General features: G+C 40.6%; 1 protein-coding gene across 4 annotated transcripts in view; it reads left to right on the forward strand.

Annotated features, from left to right (window-relative positions):
* chrm2a (cholinergic receptor, muscarinic 2a) overlaps positions 1-22,326 on the forward strand; it is a 66,615-nt gene that overhangs the window by 21,125 nt on the left and 23,164 nt on the right. For 2 of the 4 annotated variants that reach the window (XM_079655180.1, XM_079655181.1), the window contains exon 2: positions 5,163-5,312. The exons of the other annotated variants lie outside the window; for them this stretch is intronic. The gene's annotated coding sequence lies outside the window, so the exon portion shown is untranslated. The remainder of the gene's footprint in view (positions 1-5,162; positions 5,313-22,326) is intronic. 4 annotated transcript variants of the gene reach the window in all.

Consider the following 22,326-nt stretch of genomic DNA (forward strand, 5'->3'; position numbering starts at 1 on the left):
CAGTGCTAGTTAACTGGAGCTAAGAGTCAGCAAACTAACTAACATATAATGATCTCTCAGCTGTCAAGTTATAACCTTTACAGGGCTAAGACACATTTCAGGGTTTCATGCTCAGCGAAGTGTCTGAGCAGTTCAACGTGCAAACTTTTAGTGTTCCTCAGTGATGACATTCTGCTGTACAGGTCAGTCACTTTATTTAATAAGAGTTCCCCTTCCTCCCCAGAGGTTGAGGTGATTCTTGGGAGATTAAGGAGATATATTGTGGATAAAGACAGCCCCAGGTCAGGCAGTGCCCCGGGAGAACAGTAGGCTACTGTCCTTTATAGCATTGACGGACAGTTTCAATGTGACACATATACAGTATGTCCACTTCTTGAAGCCGCAAAACGTATTTTAGGGTACAGCCAATCAGTATGCATGATATGTCATCTGAATATTTTAATCCTTAGTGCACATTTATTCAGAATTCTCAGATTTGCTCATGGGGGAATTAACTGCGAGGGAGATTGCAATCCCTGTCCAAGGGTGCCTTTTTGATATTTTAAATCCTTATCATCATCTGACAATTTTTATGAATAATTGCCATCCTCTTTTAATGCGACAGAACTCCTTACTTTAAATCCTGATCCGACATGATGAGCGAACATTGAAGAACACATATGTTTATGCAACGTCTTAACAGACTAACAGGGTTTCCTATTAGCATAATATGACATAGAGCACCAGAGATCATTAGGCAGATTTTCACCATGGGGAAATCATTTGGACGATGTATTGTCTAACAATGTGAGACCTCTGCGATGCGCCATACTGCGTCAACATGTTGCAACACAGTCTCACTCCCTGATAGTCCAATAGCGACGCTTGGTCAGGGTCAGGGGCGGCGGGTACTGTAGGCTAGGGAAGGCTAAGCCTTCCTAAATATTTGTGTCACTGCATCCTGGTAAAAGAAAAATATATGTGCCCTGTACTACGAAGCCAGTTCAACAGACCCTGGATACGTTTTAGTTATTAACTAACCCTAACGAACGCGCTCTCGCTAAGCGGTCCTACGACGTTGGTTATCAACTCGGTAAATCAAGCCAGGGTTTCTCTCTCCAGCTGAGAGCGCGTTCACGTGAAAGGGGCGGGGTTAGCAACATTTGACCAATCACAAACAGGAACAAGTGTAGCCTACTGACAGCGCAGCGTCATACTTCATTAATGAAAAGTAAACTAATATTAGACACATATGAACTTTAAACACCCATGACTTACAAGCCACATAGTTGCACCTGCAAGGTGAATACTGCCCCGTCTAAGACACTAGTGGATCTGACTTTAATTACATTTGACTCGAGTGTTTCGTCATCGTCAAACTTAATGATGCTTAAAATAATACTTCTGCATACAGTATGTGACAATGTAAGTGTTGCACGGCCAGATACGGCTCGAGAAGCTGACTCAGATAAGGAAATATATGATATAGTATGACATTAGCCTATATGATCGATGATCTGATTGATAATGTGATATGAATGATAAGTGCGACACGTCGGGATCTTCTCTTCATACGGCAGTTTAAACTGTATTTCCTTTATACTTAATAGATTTAAACTCCGCACACTGAGCCGTTGTCTCTGATCAGGCGGTGCTTTCACTGAGTTGATCTCTTTTCTATAGACGCCGGAGGCAGGCAGCGTCAGGTAAAACAAGTTATTTAGCCTTCCCAAACCTGAGCCTCACGCGCCGCCTATGGTCAGGGTCCTTTGGCGTGCAGTTGTGAAGCACCGAGTCTCCTTCAGCTTCATAAACGGACGCAAAGAGCTTTCAACTTATTGCAATATATTCCCATCTGCGGCGGTATTTAACGCTCAGGGAAGCACCGCATCGGTCCATGTCGGCAGTTAAAGGCAATGTGAACGTCCATACCCATTGGATAACGGATAATTTTACACCCGGAAGTAAGTATTCTCCTTACTGTCGATTGATTTTACAGTGATATCTGCACTACTCATCAACTCAAAAACACCAGATTATCCTTGTTAATTACACAACATTGATTGGTTTAAATTGTGTACAAGGGTTTTGTGTTTTTCCCCTTCGACTCTGAGAAACAAATAGTTGTTCACAATAAAGTTAATAATAATATTTAGTTTGAGATTATTACTTTTGATTAACTAGACCGCTGGGTCATGTTAAGACCATCTTTTCTGTGTTGCTGTGAGTTTTTCCCATCGCTTTTGTGTTACAAATATCAAAACAATATCTGTGTGATCGTTTGTGGATAACAAAAATATATCCGTCGTAAACTAAACCGGAAACAGCAGTATATTTTATTGTGTTCGGATCAGGGGGTCACAGGTTCAAACCCCACTTCAGTCAGCATGTCGTTGTGTCCCTGGGCAAGACACTTCACCCTAGGTTGCTCCTGTGGGGATTGTCCACAGTATTGCTTTGGATAAAAGCGTATAACAAGTGACATGTAGTGTAATGTTAACACTGTAAACTTGACAGCCTTTTAGCCCGAACCACCTACTGGTTAAAGCACGTTATTACACGTTTAGAGTAATTGCAATGGTAGATTGTGTTGCTTTTTAATTACTGTTTTTAAATGCCTTTTTCTTAATGTCTTTCTTTTTTGTAAAGCGCTTTGAATTGCCTTGTGTTGAAAGGTGCTATATAAATAAACTTGCCTTGCCTAAGGTCTGCTGCATGTTTTGTTGAATGTGTTATATTTGATGAAAACATTTAAATAATAAGAGTACATACAAAATAGGGGGAAAGTAGAAGGTCAATGATAGAAATATTGAATAGAAACATATCAAGAATATACTGTAAATGATATCTAGAATAAAATTGTTTAGTGCCAGATGTAGAAAGATATTAATAGGAAGATGTGCAAATCAGACAAACTAACTAGAGAATGCAATTCCTGAAGAAATTGCTAGTGGGAATGCTTTATGATGAAAAGCTGACACTAAACTGCTATGCTGAAATGTAATGTGTAAGAAGAAAGTGTGAATAATTTAGATTGAAATGATACATGAACACTGGGGGCTTGAATGTGTGATGAGAGAAGAAAAGAAAGTAAAAAGGCATTTGCCTGCATTTGATTACATTCCATAATATGCTTAAATGTGTTGATGGCTGCATCGTTTCCAAACCTGTGAAGTTTTGGGCCATTTGGAGCATTTTCACTAAAGTTATGAGAAAACCGTGTTTCATGGTGAGCATTGTGTTGCCATGGCAACAGCATTTGAAGAAATCTCAAAACTGTCCCGTAGATGTCTTCGCGGCTGGAGTGTTACACACATGTGAAGTTTGAGCACTCTTTCAACATTTTCATAGGAGTTATAGCGATATCGTCTTTATGGCGAGGGATGCGTTCTTTGTCAAGCAAAGCGCATGGTGTAGTCCTAAACGATAGCTGAGGATTATGGGTAGTATAGTGTCTTCTGCCATCCTAAACTCCGAAAAAATATTTGTTTCTCCGAATCGAAGGGGAAACATACAAAAGCATTGCACACAATTTAAACCAATCAATGTTGTGTTGTGTAATTAACAAGGATAATCTGTAAGGAGAATACTTACTCCCAGGTGTAAAATTCTCCGATATCCAATGGGAATGGACGCTCACATTGCCTGTAACTGCCGCCGACATGGACTGATGGGGTGCTTCCCTGAGCGTCAAATATCGCCGCCGGTGGGAATATATTGCAATCAGTTGAAAGCTCTTTGCGTCCGTTTATGAAGCTGAAGGAGACTCTGCGATTCACAACTGCATGCCATTGGACCCTGACCAAGCGTCGCTATTGGACTATCAGGGACTGAGACTGTGTTGGTTTTAGCCTCCAGCTTTCCCTAAATTCTTCACTCACTAAAGCCCTGCTGGTGTTTGCATTGTGCCCAAAACAACCCTAATTTCTTCAAGGCAGCTGTCTGGTTTCAATTGTGGAGGCATCTGCGTTTCCTCCACTGTCTTTTGTTCTGTGATTAGTCATAACAGTGAATGTCGTGCAGCAGACAGTAATGGCTAATGTGTCCACGCAGTGATATGCTATAAACAGAATTTTTTTTATCATCACACTACATCTCTCCACAGCACAGACTGCTAAGTGTACTAAACACTGTAGCCCCGGGGTTAATCCCTGTATCAGCCGTCCCTGTCTTTCCCTCAACCTCTTCAGCTCAAGTTATTTCTCTGCCTAAAATTCAAAAGTAGGTGTGACATTGCTTCGTTTTTGCTCTTCATTTGTTAAAGACATAAACAGTGGCTTCTTAAGAGTCTTTTTTAATAAGTGTTCAAGGCCTAGGTTAACATATTTCTAAACTGCTGTATTTCCTGCAAGGTTCTCTTTTTAAATTTGCATTTAAACACGAGGTGTGCCTGTTAGACGCTTGTCTGTAAATATGAGTGAGAGTGCTGCAGCACTCTGGGATAATGGTCTTAGAGGGCTGTTATGGCGCACATGTAGTGAACTTAGGCCACAGTCATTTACAGTGGAGGCGGTCAGAGCTACCATAATTGTCTTTGATTGTGCGGCAGAATGGGCACATTATGTATAGTGGGAGTGTAGAGGTTCATCAGGGGTTGAGAAATGTATAATTTATATAGAAGGGACTGAAACTTAAATCCTTAATACGCGTGAACAGAAACACTTCTGATCATGAATGACGAGTGTAGAAACCCTTCGTAAACACAATGGAGTGGATCATTCTGCTCAGCATGATTGCAGATAATGCAGAAAATGATGTGCTCTTTTTCTTTCCAGTAAAATTATACAATCTTTATTCAATTTTGACATGATTTGCTGTGTCGACGAGAAGACGTTTAGCTTGGCTTATCGTAAAGAATTGCAAAACCACTTGTTTAACACTTATTTTTGCTTAGTTAAATGTAACCATAATCCTTATAGCCATATTTAGTGAACATGAAAGTGGTATTGATGTTCGTGGCAAGAACATACAAGTAAAAATATTTCCTCATTACAATAGATGTATTGCCATAACCCTAACCCTAACCACAAAGCTTCCAAGACACTTGAAGCCTTTGGAAGTGAACCATCAATAAACAAGTCCTGTCAGTGAATACAATGTTTGAATGATTAATAAAATGTTGGCAACAGGTTTTGGGGGTAATTTGAATCCCGTTGTTCATCCTTATTTTATTTTTTCAACAGTGGCCATGGCTATTAACCATGAAGCTGGAGCCAGATCCTCCCATCGCTTCCTTCCGTCAAACAGAGCCTCTCTGGCGCTATATTGAACACTCACTCTCTGAGTATGCCATCCAAGTGCGAGAAAGCCCAACGGACCGCTTAACACCCGCTGTAAGTACCAACACACTCTGAAACCACAGTGTTAGCTTTTGAGTGTTTACTCATGACACTCACACCAAGTCAAACCCAACCAGAGCAACTCTTCCTCAGCTCCAATATCCCAACGACTCATTACCGAATTATGAAGCTACTGTTCAAATATTATAGTAAGGTATCTCACTCGCCCTCTGCACACATGGTGCACACGTTTGCAGAGGGTGAGTGTCATTCAAAAATGTCCATGTCTCTCTTGACATACGTTTTGACCTGCTGTAGGTCAGTGCTCACAATGAATTTAATTGGCAAGCCTGAAATGTATTTACACAAATGACATATTTGCATATATTATACCTCCTATAGGCAGAACCACAAACCTGGCAGCTAGCATTAATACACTGTATAATTTATTCAGAATCCGACTTAAATGTATTCATCATACATACATTTGTGTTCATTATGCATAAAGGTAATTTGTTGAACTTGCCATGCACATCAAATTATATCTGATATTCTTTGAAGAGCTACCTACACTTTTGTGTGGCTAATGGTTGTTGAACCATTTTTACAGAATCTGCACTTGACATTTTTGTAACATGTGAAAGGAGATTCAAGAGCTAGTCAAGATCAAGAGATACAAAAGTGCTTTTGTTAGTACATGTGTCATCTTACTAAAGAGCGGAGTTGTGAATCCTCACACACTGTATGTATTGTGCTACAGTAATACTAAGACATTTAACAAAGAAAAGTGTAATGCTTAGCTTGGTACCATGAGTTTTCAAAGGCCATCAGATCAGGTGTCAGTGGTGTCCCTGCAGACAAAAATAACATCATGTATATCAGTGTGCGAGCACTTGATATCAACAACCTCACTTCACTCTGCGGGAATGTGCGTGGACATAATCAGTGATCATCACGTGATATGAAAGAGCCGCAACTTCATTTCAGATATGGTTCTGGACAGTATCGCTATGGTGAGGAGGGAGAGCTCTTGACAGTGTTTTGGTGGAACAGCATCAAACAGTAGTGTGTGTGTGTGTGTGTGTGTGTGTGTGTGTGTGTGTGTGTGTTTGTGTGTGTGTGTGTGTGTGTGTGTGTGTATGTATGTGTGTGTGTGTGTGTGTGTGTGTGTGTGTGTGTGTGTGTGTGTGTGTGTGTGTGTGTGTGTGTGTGTGTGTGTGTGTGTGTGTGTGTGTGTGTGTGTGTGTGTGTGTGTGTGTGTGTGTGTGTGTGTGTGTGTGTGTGTGTGTGTGTGTGGACGTGTGTGTGTGTGTGTGTGTGTAGACGTCTGTGTGCGTTTGTCTGTCAAACTGCATATCTGTTGCTCTCATTTGCATCTGAGTTCATTCCATTTGTGTATGTGTGTCTAAGTGTGTCACTACAAACTCCTGGTCCTCACCTATAAAGCCCTCCACCATCTGCCCCCCCCCCCCCTACCTCACTGACCTCCTCATCCTCTACCAACCACCCTGGTCCCTCAGATCCACCTCAGCCGGTTTGCTCTCAATCCCCAAGGCCAAACTCCGGAGCTTCGGGGACAGAGCCTTCTGTGTGGCAGCCCCGAAGCTCTGGAACTCCCTCCCCCAAGACCTCCGTGAGTCTGATTCCCTCACCCTGTTCCAGTCCCGTCTCAAAACCCACCTCTTCAACTCTGCTTATACTTAAACCCGCCCCTCCCCCCTCCAACATCCTCCTGACTGCTTTTCTGTTTTTGTTTTGTTTTTGTTTTTGTTTGTGTTTTTGTTCTTGTTTTGTTTGTCGACCTTACTCATAATGTAAAGCGTCTTTGGGTCTAGAAAAGCGCTATATAAATCCCATTTATTATTATTATTAAGTGGCTGCATATTCATCCGTTTACTTTTTTTTTCCTTTGTGTTTGTTGGCGCATTACCCCCCCCCCCCACCCCCCCCCCCCCCCCCCCACCCCCAGCCCCCAAAGGACTGTAAGGTCAGTGTTGTGTCAAGCCAGCCAAATCCCTGGCACAGATTAACAGGAGAGTGCAGCGCCAGCCTTTGAGGGCAAGAGTAGCGGGAGCAGTCGCTCGCACCAATTAGGAACCGGCAACCCGGGCCACCCAGCCCAACGCTAACCCTGGCTGGCTCAAGATAACAGAGCCGACACACATGCTCAGACAGATAGGCACGCACAGGGAATGCTGCATACCCACTCATAACTTTGTAGCTTATACATATGCAACAAAGTGCCGAACATCATCCATTAGCTCCAACCGGGGACTGAGAGTGCTGCTAGAAGTGTCAAATATGCATGAGGGAGTGGAGGTCTATGTCCTATAATCCTCCAGGCAATTAATACAATCGTTTCCAAGGCGAAGCACCATACAGTAGATGCACACATCAAACCTCTCCCTGGGCTCAGAGAATGTTTAAGACAGACTAATTTACAGGTACGCTGGCCAGAGGCTTGCTTTTGTGGATTGGAGCTGTCTCGAAGCCGACGGCGGGCCATGCATTGAGAATTGTCCGCAATGATGAATGAGGCTTTGGGGACAGAACACTCACAGTGGAAATACCCAGTTGCAAAATCTGTATTTAAACATGAAAAGCTTTCTGTTCTGCAGATTGGATCGGATCCGTAATTGAGCGGTGATTGCTTGAATTGCTGAGCCGAAGTAATACGAGATCAATCATGCACGTGTTTGGAGAGAAAATAACTGTTTTGAAATTTGAACCATCACAAATTTGAACCATCACAAACACGTTATTTGTAGACTCAGAATTCCATTTCATTTTTATGTATCCAACAGTTTTCATTGCATCGAAAGTGTTGTGGACTTCCGTATATATTGCAAAGCATTTCATTCTACCTTGCTCTTGTTGTTGCTTCTGCAGATGTTTTTAGCCTTCAGTCAGATATTGATTGAAATATTCAGCCTAGTGTGAGGAGAGGGGTGGTGTATACGGTCGGTGGGGAAGCAGTATTGATTGCTCTTAAAGTGACAAGATTGAGGAGGCCCACTTTGACATGTTATGCCTATTGCCGCCAACAGACGAATTGTGGACCAAAGAAGCAGCGCCAATTGATTTCTATGATCATGAATGGCGTGAGACCTATGAATCAATCGCCCGAGCTATGGGGCTTGAACATTAGTCAACAATTTTTCATAGCGCTGTGGTAATGTAAGGACTGACAGCCTGCTTGATTTAATAGGACAAGTAAATGCTATGGTAATCAATAAGACTCATGCACCTTCTGATAAAAGTCCTGGTTATAATAACCTAGCATGTACTATATCTGAGACGGTGGGTATAGCCTGTTAAGGCATATATGGGATTTTCTTGTGCATAATTCACCGGCAAGGCGTGAAGCTGATATAGCCTCTCCACCCTCTTATGATCATCCATCAGGCAAAATTGCTTTCTTCTAGCATTAGGCTGTCAACGAGAAATAACAAATGTAGCCATGCAGAGCAACACATGATTACAGAGTAATAACGCCCCGAGGTCAGAGGAATGTGACCTCATTCAGAGCCGCCTGTTGAAAGTACTAGTCGCGTAACAGTCACCAGAGGATTGCTCATCTTCATCCGGAGTGGCTGCTTTCAGACGCCCTGTACTTCTCCGATGCCTGTTTTTTAACAGCAAAAATGTTTTATTTAGACCATGATGTTCTTAAAGGAAAACACTCGAGGACAACATTAACTGGGAAGCTTAGAGAAACATTCAAAAGCATGCCGAAGCGTAACTGAAAACGTTTACGTCACCCTTGTTTCTGGTAGGGCTCTTGGACCATTCCTCAAAAAACATCTCTCGGCGATAGTTGAGGGCTATTTCGGGGCGCGCATTTTCTCTGATTGATATTGTGCAAATCCATCACTATAATCTTTCAGGAAATTGTACAGGCGTCTCCAGAGGTCTAATCGAGATATGGGTGCACTCACATTCTGAGTAGGAGTGTGAACGAGGAGGGAAATGAAGGTGAGGCAAGAGAAATGGAGCAAAGACCTGCGCATCTCAAGAACTCAAAATATAGAGACAATCGGCAAGACTAGGGTGTTTGATTAAAGGGAAAGCGCACAATTTAATAAGTAAACAACAGGAAGGAGTAATCAAATGGAGGGAAAAAAATGACATGCTTCGGTGATCTCCATCCCAGTGTTCCCCTTCCTGTGTGTCGCCTGTAGGTTTTTTGGTTCCATGTGCTGCAGTGCCAATTACCCGTGAAAATAAAAGCCAGAAACATGTTGCATGTTTTTAACACACACTAAACGATAAGTTCCAACTGGATTCAGAAGCTGAAATGTGGATGCACATTGAAGGACAAATGTTTTTCAATATATAGTCAAATAATTTCCTGTGATGAAGCTTAGTGGTTTATTTTTATTAGGAATACATTTTTCTTATTAGTTTTTGAATTAGAGCATTTAATCAAAACACCACATTCTTGGCCCCTACCTAATATTGTGTTAATAAAGAAAATGCGAGAATAAACTGGGGAGCTGGTATACATGAATCTGTTTCTTTGTTCAGCATTCAGTGAGTTTCATAACACCAGGTTCTGCACATGCAAACACAGCATGGCGTATCATCGCAGCATGCACTTGGTTATGTGAATTGTTACGAAGGGAATTGTGAGGTCTAGATGGTATTCTTTTTCGTAAAGAAGGACTCGAAGGACGTTTTAATGAATGGAGCTTGGGGAATGCTTCAGGTGTTTTCTGATGTAGTCACTGAATTATTAAAAAGGAGATTGGTGTACTGTTAATATGGCTATTTCAATCATCAGTGTTTTGACTACTAGACAGTTTGATGTCTCAATGGAAGAAAACAGAAATAAGCACAGTGTGTTTCATGCTCTTTGTATATAAAAAAACCTGCAGACCAAAGCTCAGCTTATGTCCAATAACACCAGCGAGATTGAAACTGGCTGAGAGGCATGTTTCTAGATAAGTTAGATGTGACAGCCCACTCTGCTCAGCCGGGGGTAGCTTTGTGAACACATAATGCAATAATGTGCAAATGTATTCAGGCAACATTGTTTTGCTGATTCCATCCTTGGTATATTTTATTTGTTACCTACATCTTTCTCACAGCCCCTAATCAAAACACAGGAGGCAATTGGGAATTTATGTGCATACATACATCTTTAATATCACGAGTATGTGATTCTGTGACATGGTAATACATTTGAATCATCTCATTTCAGTGATTCAAATAAGCAGGTTTGGCCAGCCGGGCAGGATTAGCGATGCTCGGCTAAATGTGTGTAGAGAAGCTACAGTAAACGGCGTGTAGGATCCTATTGTTGTCCGTGTGAATACTTGTAAGGTTGTGTATGTTTTTATGTGTGCATGTAATGAGCATCTGACCCTGCGTGTGTCATTTCCTTTCTTGGTTTTAATTAGGTTGTAAATGTCAACATATGAACAATTGTCTTCCGCAGTATGAAGGGTTTGCTCTGCCAGACGAAAGACTGCTGTTCATCTCTTGTCACATGTTGGATCCTCTGACAATTAAAGAATGTGGATTACTCAAAGGTAGGGCCGAGAATAGCTGCTGTCTCTCACTTCCTGAACTCCATTCCTCTTAATATGCATTACAACAAAAGCTGGAGATGTGCGTCCTGGCAACCACCAATTAAGGCCACATATCCTTCACATAAGGACTATTGCTTAATCAAGGCTCTGAGAATAATGAGCTAAAGTAAACAGTAATTACTGGAACCAGGTCATTGATTACAGACCTGTCTTTCACTGGCCCTATGGGGATTCTAGGCAAGGGAACATCTCCAAATCTCGTCTTAATAGCAACATGGTACCTATGGTTTGCAATGAATTATTTATATTCTATTTTACAACACAATTGTTCCCAGATCCTGCTTTGTTGAACCATGGAGATTGATGACGACTCCTCCCAACAAAACATATAATCACACTCAGCTTGAGGATAGCTGTTTAATGGAGGTTATTCCGATCTGGGATACAATTCAACCGTAATCCAAGAGTGAGAGGTCCAACAAAGCAGGTTAACAACATGGCTCATATGGGTAAAGAGAGGATTTATTTTCCTTTGAATGTTCTCCAGTTGTATGAGACTCTCGTCAACAAAAGAAATGGCATTAATTTATGTTTGTTCAAGTGATTAAAATGACCTATGTTTGCCTAACCTCGTGGATTATTTAAATGGTTGTCCGCTATTGGTGGAATAAGCATCTTGTTACAGTGCTACGAAAAGTCTTGGTGCATTCAGACAAAATGTAAAATCTTGTTAAAACCTGAAGCACATTGAAACACATCACCTTGAATTTCCTTATATTCCCAATAAAGGACTGTAATGTTGCCTTACTTAAAGAGCTGTTTATTGAACTGTAAAAGGGAGATACTACAGCCTGGGTGATTTAAAACAACCAGGGAAGGACATCAGCATTGTGTCAATCGAAACAGCGCTCTTATCGTACTGTAATGACGAAAGGTATTGAATTATCTGCAAATGCTGTTTTGCTGAACAGGGGTAAAGGACAATCGTAAATGGTGGCTGGTTGTTGCCGCATACGCAGTGTGAACACGATGAGGCTGCTCAGATCATTACCATTCATCACTGCTATTATCATTAGAATAGATACCCTCATACAAAGCCACATATTACCTCTCAGTGCACACACATTACAGTACATCATTTTCTATTACAAGCTGTTTTGCATTCCCATCAGGTCATTGACTTGGGAAGGGTTCTAGTTCATACAAATTTGCATACATGGCAGTGTGTGGGTAAGATGAAAAATGCTATGTTCTGCGTGAATTCTCACTTTTTTTTAAAGATGACAGCTCTGTGCGATATAGACTGTGAGAGAGAGAAGGGGGGAGAGAGAGAGCGAGAGTCACCTGTAATTACACTGCTGCTATCATTGCTCATGATTTTGACTCTTGGTGCGAAAGGCTCTTATTGAACAGGCTGGTATCTCAGTAAAAGAAATGCTCCATTTTTGTATCAGTCATCCCTCATAGCCTGGAGTGCTGGGCAATAAAGTGTCACATTAATCGTAAAAATGTGGTCTCCAAAAGAGGCCGCTTCAGAGAGAATGAAGATAACTAAAGACCCTTTTTATGACACCAAAATGTTCATAACAAAAACATAATCTTGTTCGTTTGCCAGGGGTTATCTACCGTTCGTTCAGTGACACATCCAAGTATCCAACAAGGTTTTTTCCTCACAGAAAATACTGATATTGGAAACATAATCTAGGGTTTTGCACAATCAACTTTCTTGTTTGTTCATTGGGTTTAAGGCATCAGAATAGCAGATGGTCAATAACAAGATGTTGAGTGAATGGGTTATTTGGCAGGATTTGAATACGACTACATTTGTTTGGGAGCACACAAGAGGATACCTGACATTTATGTAGAATTAGCTGATTAGAAAAGATACACGCTTTGTTTTGTGTTAAAAGGTTACGATATAGCTTTGGATCATAACCACGCTGTAAGATCCCCTTTTTGAGAGGTCAGTTTAAATGCCAAGCAAAAACCTATGATTTGTATATTAACATAGGGAGGTATCGAGTTCAACCACTACCGAATCCAAATTCTCCTCTGACAGTAGAGAGGGAATGAAGGGATGTGTTCCAGGGTCACATCTGGCTCCCTGCTATTTTGAATCCAGATAATCATCCATCTGAAAATGAAAGTCCTCCAAAAGGATTTCATGATTGACTACGGCAGTTTAAGTATCTCTGAGGCTGAGTCAAACACTTACATCAGTGACAGACTTTTTCAATTTTGCTCTACATAGTCAAAACCTTTGGCTTCCCACATTAGATTAATGTTCTGACATGAATACAGCCCCTTGGAGAGTTTCTGTGAGCCAACAGTGTCCAAGATGTTCAATTTATGACAACTCTGCCTCCCGTGAGAGATTCGATTTAGCACTTCAATGCACTCTGTAATTTCTAAACAGAATGAATGAGTAGCCGGTGGGAAAGTCTAGAAGAAGAGACTTCGCCACAAGAAGTTCTTTCTCCTTGTCCTACGGCATTTTGGGTGACGAGATTGGTCCGGGCACAGTAACACAGAACATGTAAAAGTCTATTTGACTTTGCTCTCTGCGAGGGGGCTGCATCTAAGAGCACTGGTGCAACATATTTTTGAGAATAAAACAGTAATGTAGTGGCTGCAGTACAAGAGTCTTTACATGGTGCTTTTTGGACATTCAGTGTTCGCACTTTCATCACGGCTCCAGCACAATCCGCCAGCTGTTTAATATTGGCGCATAGCAACGAAAGGGTTTTAATCTGCAGCCAGAGAGCGGGGAAATGGCCAGATTTACGCAGAGAGAAAAGGGTACATGTGTCCGTCCTGAATGTGAGGTGTCAGCATTTGATGAATGCATGACATCATTGTGCGTTTCGACTGGGTAGGCTGATAAACTGAGAGAAATTGTTGATGGATGGCCACCTTCCTCGGAGAATTTCTTTCCTTGGGATGCATGCAATACAGAAATTGGAGAGTTCTATTTTGAGATTAAAGACCTTGAGTGTATCTCATCATGATTTTTTTTACCTGTGTGTCTACTGCAACAAAATGGCCTTGACTTTGTGCATGTTTTCATGAAACGGCTTGGATACTGACTGAGGGATTGAACTGTTAAGCTTTCAAGAAACAGATTGCATTTTTTCAAATGAGCCGAATGACAAGATGCCATACTCTGGAACACAAGTGATAGCTAAGTGGCAACCTACTGTGCAGTGAGGCCTACAAGGTGCCACATGGGCCCGTTAATGATGAATTAGTTAGATTGTGGAAAATGTTGTTTCTTTTTAAAGGAATTATTTTTCCTTCAGCATAGCATCATGTTAAATTATTTATTTATTTTTAGTAAATAAAGCATGACATTAGAAAAAAAAGAAAAATGCATTGACAACAAAGGAAAAAACTACGAGTACCGAATCCTTTAAACACATTTGCCTCACTTCCTGGAAGACAGTCATGTCAACTAAATCAAAGCTATCCATCAATACTTTAGATTGATGATGATTAGAACAGCCAGAGCAGGTGGTCTAGGAATCAATTACATGTGCTGGGTTCCAAGCAGTTAAAACGTACAGAACCAGATGTCCTAAATTACTTTGCAGACCCTAAATGGCTGACTTTTTTAATCATAAGATATAACTGTAACCCTAAACCTAACCCTGGGAGATATTATTATGTCTCCTAAAGATTCTCCTTCTATCCTATCGAAATAAATGAAAGTAAAAGTAAACAAAAACACGTATTTATGTCCCGCTCTACATATCACCGCAAATGTAATAGCATAGCAATCACACTTAATACATAAACTGAAGGCATGTCTTTTGGGAAGAGTTACCATATATTTGAGGTGGCTGCAATTGATTTGGGGTCCCATTGCAGTAGAGCAAATTAAATGTCAACATTTATTATACGAGATGAAAATCAATGGTCTTCCACGTAAGAAAGGTGACAATAAGTGGCTTAAATAACTAGTTTTGCTTGTCAACTATTTTATAACCAAAATTAAAGGGTCATCTCATCGAAATCCAATATATTTTCTAGCTCGACGCCTGTTACCTAGTAATGCAGGTATTGTTATTATGTATGAAAGGAATACATGTCCAAGGATTATTATCCAGTTACATTGCTTTTAGGGATAGCAATGTCGATTGGTTCATCACTTTGGTCCAAACTGATGTACTGTTTAATTAATTTCCAAGGCTATTTGTCTCCCTACATCTTACTATCTTTTGTTATCCTTTGAATTTTTCTCTGGTAACGCCTTGTGTTTCCATTTTTGAGTGAAATAACCCTAACCCTTTTTACATCAATATCAGCTCAAGGTATTCATTTGTCAAACACGTTTTTACCAAATACCTGCAGAACTATTGTTCTTATCAGCCTCAGTGGTACTTCCTGTTTAGAGCTTAGAGAAACACTCACACTTAGTCGTAAACACTGAATGCTTTTTACTGAGCGAGGCCATGCTTTGTATGGCTCACTGGAGTTCACCTTTCCTAATCTCTGTCATACACCTTCCTCATCTTCTCACTGTAATGATGGGCTACATTCACCACGGTTGATTTGCGGCCGTAGTAATCGTATTAGGTAATCCCACCACTGAATGGAAGCAACAGGACATTGTTGAAGATCTTTTTTCTAAGATACTTAGGCTGGCAACATGCCAGACATGACTCTATTCCACTGCTCTAATTTCCCCTTTCTCGCTACTGAATGTCGGTTCACCTTGATCTGTTCTGAAGGGGTTGTCAGCTTGGGACACAATTTGTAGCTGTTATAGGAGCTTAGCACAGGGCAGTGAAAAGGACACATCCACACAAAAAACGCTATTGGTGTCTTTCCTCCCTTTTTCTTTTCTTTAAGCTCTATCACACATGTTGTGCTTGATTAATAGCTTTATTGAGGAAGAGAGAGACTTAATGAAGAGTGCAACATTATATAAAATATATTACGATTGGAAATTGAGGGAAATTGTAAACGTACATCACTACTGAAATAGCCAGAGAGAGAGACTAGGGATTCTATCAATCTGCAGTGTCTTCATTATATTCGGACAGCTGCCGATAGGAGATGGGACCAGATCCCCCGGGACTCTACACGCCAGTATGGGGTGGAAAACAGAATCTCATAGTTGAAGCTCCTGGAACAATCTGTACATCATGGGGGTGATGGGGGATGTGGGTTCTTCAATTGTAGGTCTGAAAGGCAGCAGCAAGGGATTGGTTCAAGGAATGCGGACAGCAAGATGATTGGCCAGATATGATGATATAGAAATCGAAGGAACTCTGGTACAGTAGCTTGGGAGCTTTCAGGGTAGATTGGAGCAGGAAGTCAATAATGGAGTAATACATTCTGAAAAAGAGAAAGTCACACAGTCTGGACTCAGATCTATTGTTGGAAGTTGCAGGAATTCAATGAAGTGGCTGTGTCAAGCATGTGAATGAACTTTATCCAACCTCATTTTAAGGTACAGTTTCCTGCTGGTTCTCTGGAAGCACAGCAGTTTTGTAAGCCCTAGTTGCACGCTCTTTTTGCACTGAATGTTTGATCTGAATGCGGTTCACCAAAGAGACGGTTTCAACTATTTCCTCTTTTATAAGTCCTCGGCATGACCAGTGTTAGTAGATCCCATTTTGAGCAGTGCTGTTGTAATTGCATTCAGCGATGCCCTAGTGTCCTGGATGATTGTGTTTCTGAGTGAAGTTTCTATAGTTGGTCAAACGCAGGCAGGGCAGAGCTGAAGGAGCAGAGCACGCTGAATTAATAAGATGTGATCAACTTGCGCATTTTGGGTCATTTCTCAGACGCCCTCCTCCCTTCTTTACGACTCTGGCATAATGGAAAATCGCTCTGTTTCACCAGCGATTACCTCTCTGTCCCATTCATCTCAGCCAATGTTAGAGCCAGCAGAGAGGAAAATCTTTATCCGTTCAATATTCCAAGAAGTACGATCAGATATACAATTCAGACACATGCATTTGATTGATAATCTTTCAATAGCAATTATTGTTTACCTCTGGATTAATCACTCAGATATTTAGATAAATAAACACTAGAATTTATTTTGGGAAGTAACCACCTGCAAGCTCTCATTTCTCTCCAAGCTTTCACTTCTGCTAGGTTTATAGCATCCACAATAAATACAGGCTTATATATTGGTTGTACTCTTGTCAACAGCCCAAGAGAACATCATATCTTTCATCTATATGTGTCACCAATAGATCTTGCACAGTTCGTTTCACTGTCACCCAAATGTGATGTTTGAATATCGATGCAAAACCTTAAATCATGCCATTTTCTTTTTTGGAATGTACCATGGCTGTCTGTGTGGTGAATCATTTTAAATGACAGGCTGATGGGTGACTTTAATCGTTTTTGGCTGTCAAATTAGAAACAGGCGATACATACGAAATCATAACATCATAACCGAAGGCATAATTGCAAATTATAGTTCTGAATGGGACCGTAAAATTGCACTCCTGTCTGTGACAAAATGGTGCCAAAGGGAGTAAAGTGTTATAAGTAGTAATACATCATTTTTAACTAGATTTTTTTTTGTGCTTTGGCACTCCAGTGGAACAATCCCTATAAAAGGACTTTATACTGACTTGTTTTATACTGACTTTTGCTTGTACCTCAAAGTTTGAGAAACAATCTGTTTTGGCAAGTATAAGTTTGTGTACAACATTTACAGAGGGGATTTAAGCATGTTAAAAGTTATTTTGAATCGCTCATGGGCTGAAATTGGAATATGGATTCCTAATTTAAAGTCTATAATCAAGTATTTTTACATTAGGATAGCTTCAATACATATGATGTAATTGTCACAACAAGTTTTGGGAGTTTATCCAACATTTTTCACAAAATACTACAGTATACAGTACAGCTACCATGCAACAAACAGCTGTTGAGTTCCAGGTCAAAGTTTGGTGCTTATCCAGCACTGTGATGAGTTTCATTGTCAAGTTTGATCTAAAGTCAGCTCTTTAGGATGATTCCAATGTACGTCTCTAAAACCGCTAACTTCTTTAAAACGGAATAGTCAATTAATTACTTTACCGATATTCCTTAATAGTTACAGACCTAATAAATATGCACTTCTGGCAGTATCATCAGTGAAATCTGTAGTGAGAGAAACGTTCCTCGGATGACGGAAGCTGGCAGAGGAAACTTCTTGGAGGATCTCTATGCTAAGAGCGTGCAGTGACCCGTTACTGAGGTCTGCTGGCGGATCGCTACAGCCTCCCCAGTCTCTCATGCACAAAACCGCAGCCTCTATTACTGCAGGGGTCATTGATAATGGGCCTTTCATGACAGTTTCTGAGAGCAGAGAGCTGCCCAGTGCCCACAGACCATGCAGTTGTCCATTTCCATACACATTGAAACACAGAGGAGGGATATGATGTGCATAATGGAGCCTCTACACACTGGCTTTTAGTTGAAATTGTTTGCTCAAGACCTTCCCTAAGAGCATCTCTCCATAAGCACAAGAGGATGACAACCTCCAGCCTCCGATGCAGCTGCTAATCTGGGGATATAAATCAAATTGGCAAAGCCACTCCTTCTCAGCCACATAAAGGCGGCGTAGCTGAGTGTAGCATGCTGCTGCCAGCCTCTGGAGTCTAGCTGTGGCCGTCCAGCTGGACTGACGCCTGGTAGTGCTTCTGCCTGCTTCCTGCCATTGCAGGCACACAGCGCTTAGCAGTGGTTTATCAAACCCACTGTGCAATGAAAGCATGACAGCGTGAGGCCTGCAGATTAAAACCACGCCATGCTACGTCATTGGAAGAAGAAACAAACATCACTCTTCAAGAATAGATTCAACAAAAGTCATCGCTCTGGGTTGCAGCCAGATGGAGTTATTGTTTGTTTTCCGTTTGCCCTTTGCTGGAAAATAAATTGAACTGAAAAACAGTATTTGGTCCCTAAACACTGACGGCTCAGCTACATTTGGTGGGTTTGGTCCCAGCTGTTTGAAAAAACATTCCAAAAACAACACTCATCCAGCCACGACATAATAGAGCAATGCAAGTCCTGTCCGTTAATTTAAGTCTCTTTATAATACAGATGAAGAAGCAACATGAATAATTGTGCAATTGCATAACCCAACTATTTCGACAACTTTGACTATTCTCTTTGCTTTAAAATGAACCAACAGTTTTGTACAGCATTTCTACTACAGTTCAGTTGCATCCTAAACTTAAAGGGAATGGCAGAAATGAAGTCGTTATGCAACGCAACAGCAGCTCTTCCGGAGAATACAGCTTTTATAGCTCCTGCGTGGTGGCTAACTCCTACCAGTCCTGCAGGCTCATATGGGAGTAAACAGATCAATAGGCCCACCTGAGAGATGGATGCTCACCTCCTCCTAGCAGCAGTGATGAAGCAGAGTCAACAAAGCCGTCCTTTCAACTGCAGCCTAATGACGCTAATGGGCAGCAATGCTCTCAGAGACCCTTTATTACACTGATTAGGCCAACAACCTCAAATATAACGTCCTAATCTGATTAAGAGATGGACAAAGCTGAGCAGAGAGGGACAACATAAACGGTGAAAGAGAAAGAGAGAGTGTAAGAGCAGACTAATAGAGATGGGCTTGTGTAGCTCATGAAAAAGGCTAAATTGCAAAGAACTGACTGCATGAGTGCGCTCCTGCTGATGTATTATAGACTGTATCTGTATGAAATGTATGGACATGTAAAGTGCTCTTAGAAATGATGCACTTCCTAATGTGTTGTGGTTTTTGCATCATCAGTCAAACTGAATTGTTTCCAATGACAGTACATTTCTGTTTAAGTCAACTTAGCTGTAGGGAGTTTTTTTACCTTTAGGTTCTCGATAGTTAAACAAATGTCTTGAATGCATTTTCCTTTTACTTGAAAACATTTGCATTTCTTAAAAACGTGCCTTGTTCACATCCATGTTTATTAAATTGCAGCTTCTTCTTCACTGCCTTTTCTTCACCGCGGTAAGTAATTTTTCGGAATATTTGGTAAAGCAGCAGGAATGTGCATTGTGTTCCCTACTCTTTCCTAATACATGCATACGTTTTAAGAATACTCAATATGTCTGTCTATAGCAATGTTCACAGTTTCAGATTAGCACGATTTTTGAGTCATACACCCTACAGCTAACATTGGACTGATATTGTGTAGTCTGAAATTAAATAGGAAATAATATATATCAGGGCCACCTCAGATGTAGACTCAAGATGACATATCTTTAACAGGAAGCTTGCATTGTAAACTAGGGTTTAGGAGTTTAAAATACTTGTTTGTTAGACTGTAAAAAACACAAGTTACGAGCACTTGTGGAGCTTTAGCCATAATAGGGAGTAAAACTCATAGCTCTTGTAAAAATGTTGTATGTCTCTCATGATTCTCAATTGAATTGACATAAAATCGCCCCCTTTACGGATTTATTCTTGGCTTTTCTAGAGCACGTGTCCATCAGACTAATTAGCAAGCAAAGGCTAGCTATCACTTATTGGCAAAATCTGAAATAAACAGCGAAATCAAGCAACAGCGGATCGTCAAGTTTGTTTCATTCAGTTGAGAAAAGCCTTTAGAAAGAAAGCCCTTTTAGAACATGGATTCAAAAGATGTCATGTCTTGTTATTACTTTGTTAAATCCAAAAAGACAAAAATAATGCCTGTCAGATGCAACATTTATTATGTGATCCAGGCCAACGCAAATCAATCATTTCCTCTGGGTTGCAACCTGCAGTGATGGATACCCCCTGGCTTGCTGTGAGAGTAGAGTGCCACTTTGGATGTGTTTATGTATGTGCGTAAACTACACTTCATTTAGCACTGCTCCACAGGGGAGCCAAGGGAAATCACAGAGACACGGAGAGAGAAAAAACAAACAAATCAAAAGCATTAAACCAAGCAAACACAACATACTGTAGGAGGCTTTTTTTAAGGACCGTTAAACCTTCGTTATCCACCTCAAATAAGATGTCTTCTTTGGTAGGCTCCTCTCATTCAGTAGGAAGGTATGAACATGGTAAGCACAGGTTGCAGAAGAGAATTAACAAACCGGCTGCCAATGACAGTGGCTTAAAATAGATAAAGTGGATATAAAAAATAATCCAATCCCACTGCTTCTCATTATTGTAGGGTAGGGAGAAAATGTGTTGTTGTTTTACCAAGATAGAAGTTACTCTTTAATGCTTTTGAAATGTATGTTAACAAAAATGTTTCTAGTTCACATATTTTTCTACCCGAAATACTTTTTCAGTGTGTAATCTTAATATTCCTGAGCCAATGTCTCAAACTTGCGGTCTATATTTATATGACCCAACCCACCGTCTTACAGCTGCAGGCACTCAGTCGTTAGATGATCCAATTACATGATGCAAGCTACCAACAGAGCTCAGAAGGAGTACAAATCTGCAGATCTACTGGTACTACAAGCAGCAAATTCCCTTTAGTTAAGGGACTCATTTCAAATTGATATGGAGACAGCAAACACAAAGACATAAGCATGTGGAAAAATACAAGCAGAGACATATTTTAATGGCTACATCAGGCTGGGATTTATTTAACTTTTTGTGTCTGTCTTAAAGGTCACCTATTATGCAAAATGCTTTCTTTTCCTCCTTACCCAAATCTCTAAAAACGCGGGTTCAACGGAGCCATTTCAGATTTGCTAAGGTCATGACGACGTTAAAATGTGGGCTGGCTTTACGTTGATCATAGACATGTTTATTTATATATTTGTATGTATCCGAGACCCATAATATATGCCTAAAAATAGCATGAGTAATGAATGGGAATGTCACGTCAATCATAAGGTCACAGTAATTTACCCTTTTTTAAAAAACTATATTTACTGATAACAAAGAGTCGTCTCCATCATTACATCTGACCTTATTTACTGGTATAAAACACTCTTGTAGGACAATGTTCATCTCTTAAGAGTTGCAAATGTCACTTACATCTGTTTTACTAACTGACTGGTAGACCAACTCAACATATTTTGTCAAGTAGGTTTACGTCATACTTTCTGATAAAGGGAATTTTTCAAAACATTCAAAGCTAAATCAATAAATTACACATAATACTATAACTTACAGATGTAAGATACACCATATGTATTTGTTTAAATAACTCCTTGATTGAGTAGTACAGTAGCATGTCTGCTCTTAACAGCTTGGGATCCCTGACTGGATCCCCTAATGACTGGGTGCCTGGCTGCAGCTGTGAAGTGGTAGGTAGAGTCCGAGTTGATACATTCTGCACACTGAAGGAAACAACTGAGCCTCAAAAGTATGTGCAACAGTTATGAAGGCCATTTCTGCTTTCTGTTCAGTTAGACACTCTAAGCTGAAAATACGTGACATTTGTTTAACCCTTTTCATTTTGCTCCATGAGAGAATCATATCACCCCTTCACACACCCCTCTGGAACTTTTATGTGCACTGGAAGTCTCTGAGTGCATAAAGATACAACATTCCAGCTTGACATTTCAATTGAATGGATAGAAAACGTCCATAGAAATTGTGAAGGTTAATCTAAAAATATTCAAGAAAACTAGTGCTT

This window comes from Notothenia rossii, assembly GCF_949606895.1.
Source record: "Notothenia rossii genome assembly, chromosome: 10".
Taxonomy (NCBI): domain Eukaryota; kingdom Metazoa; phylum Chordata; class Actinopteri; order Perciformes; family Nototheniidae; genus Notothenia; species Notothenia rossii.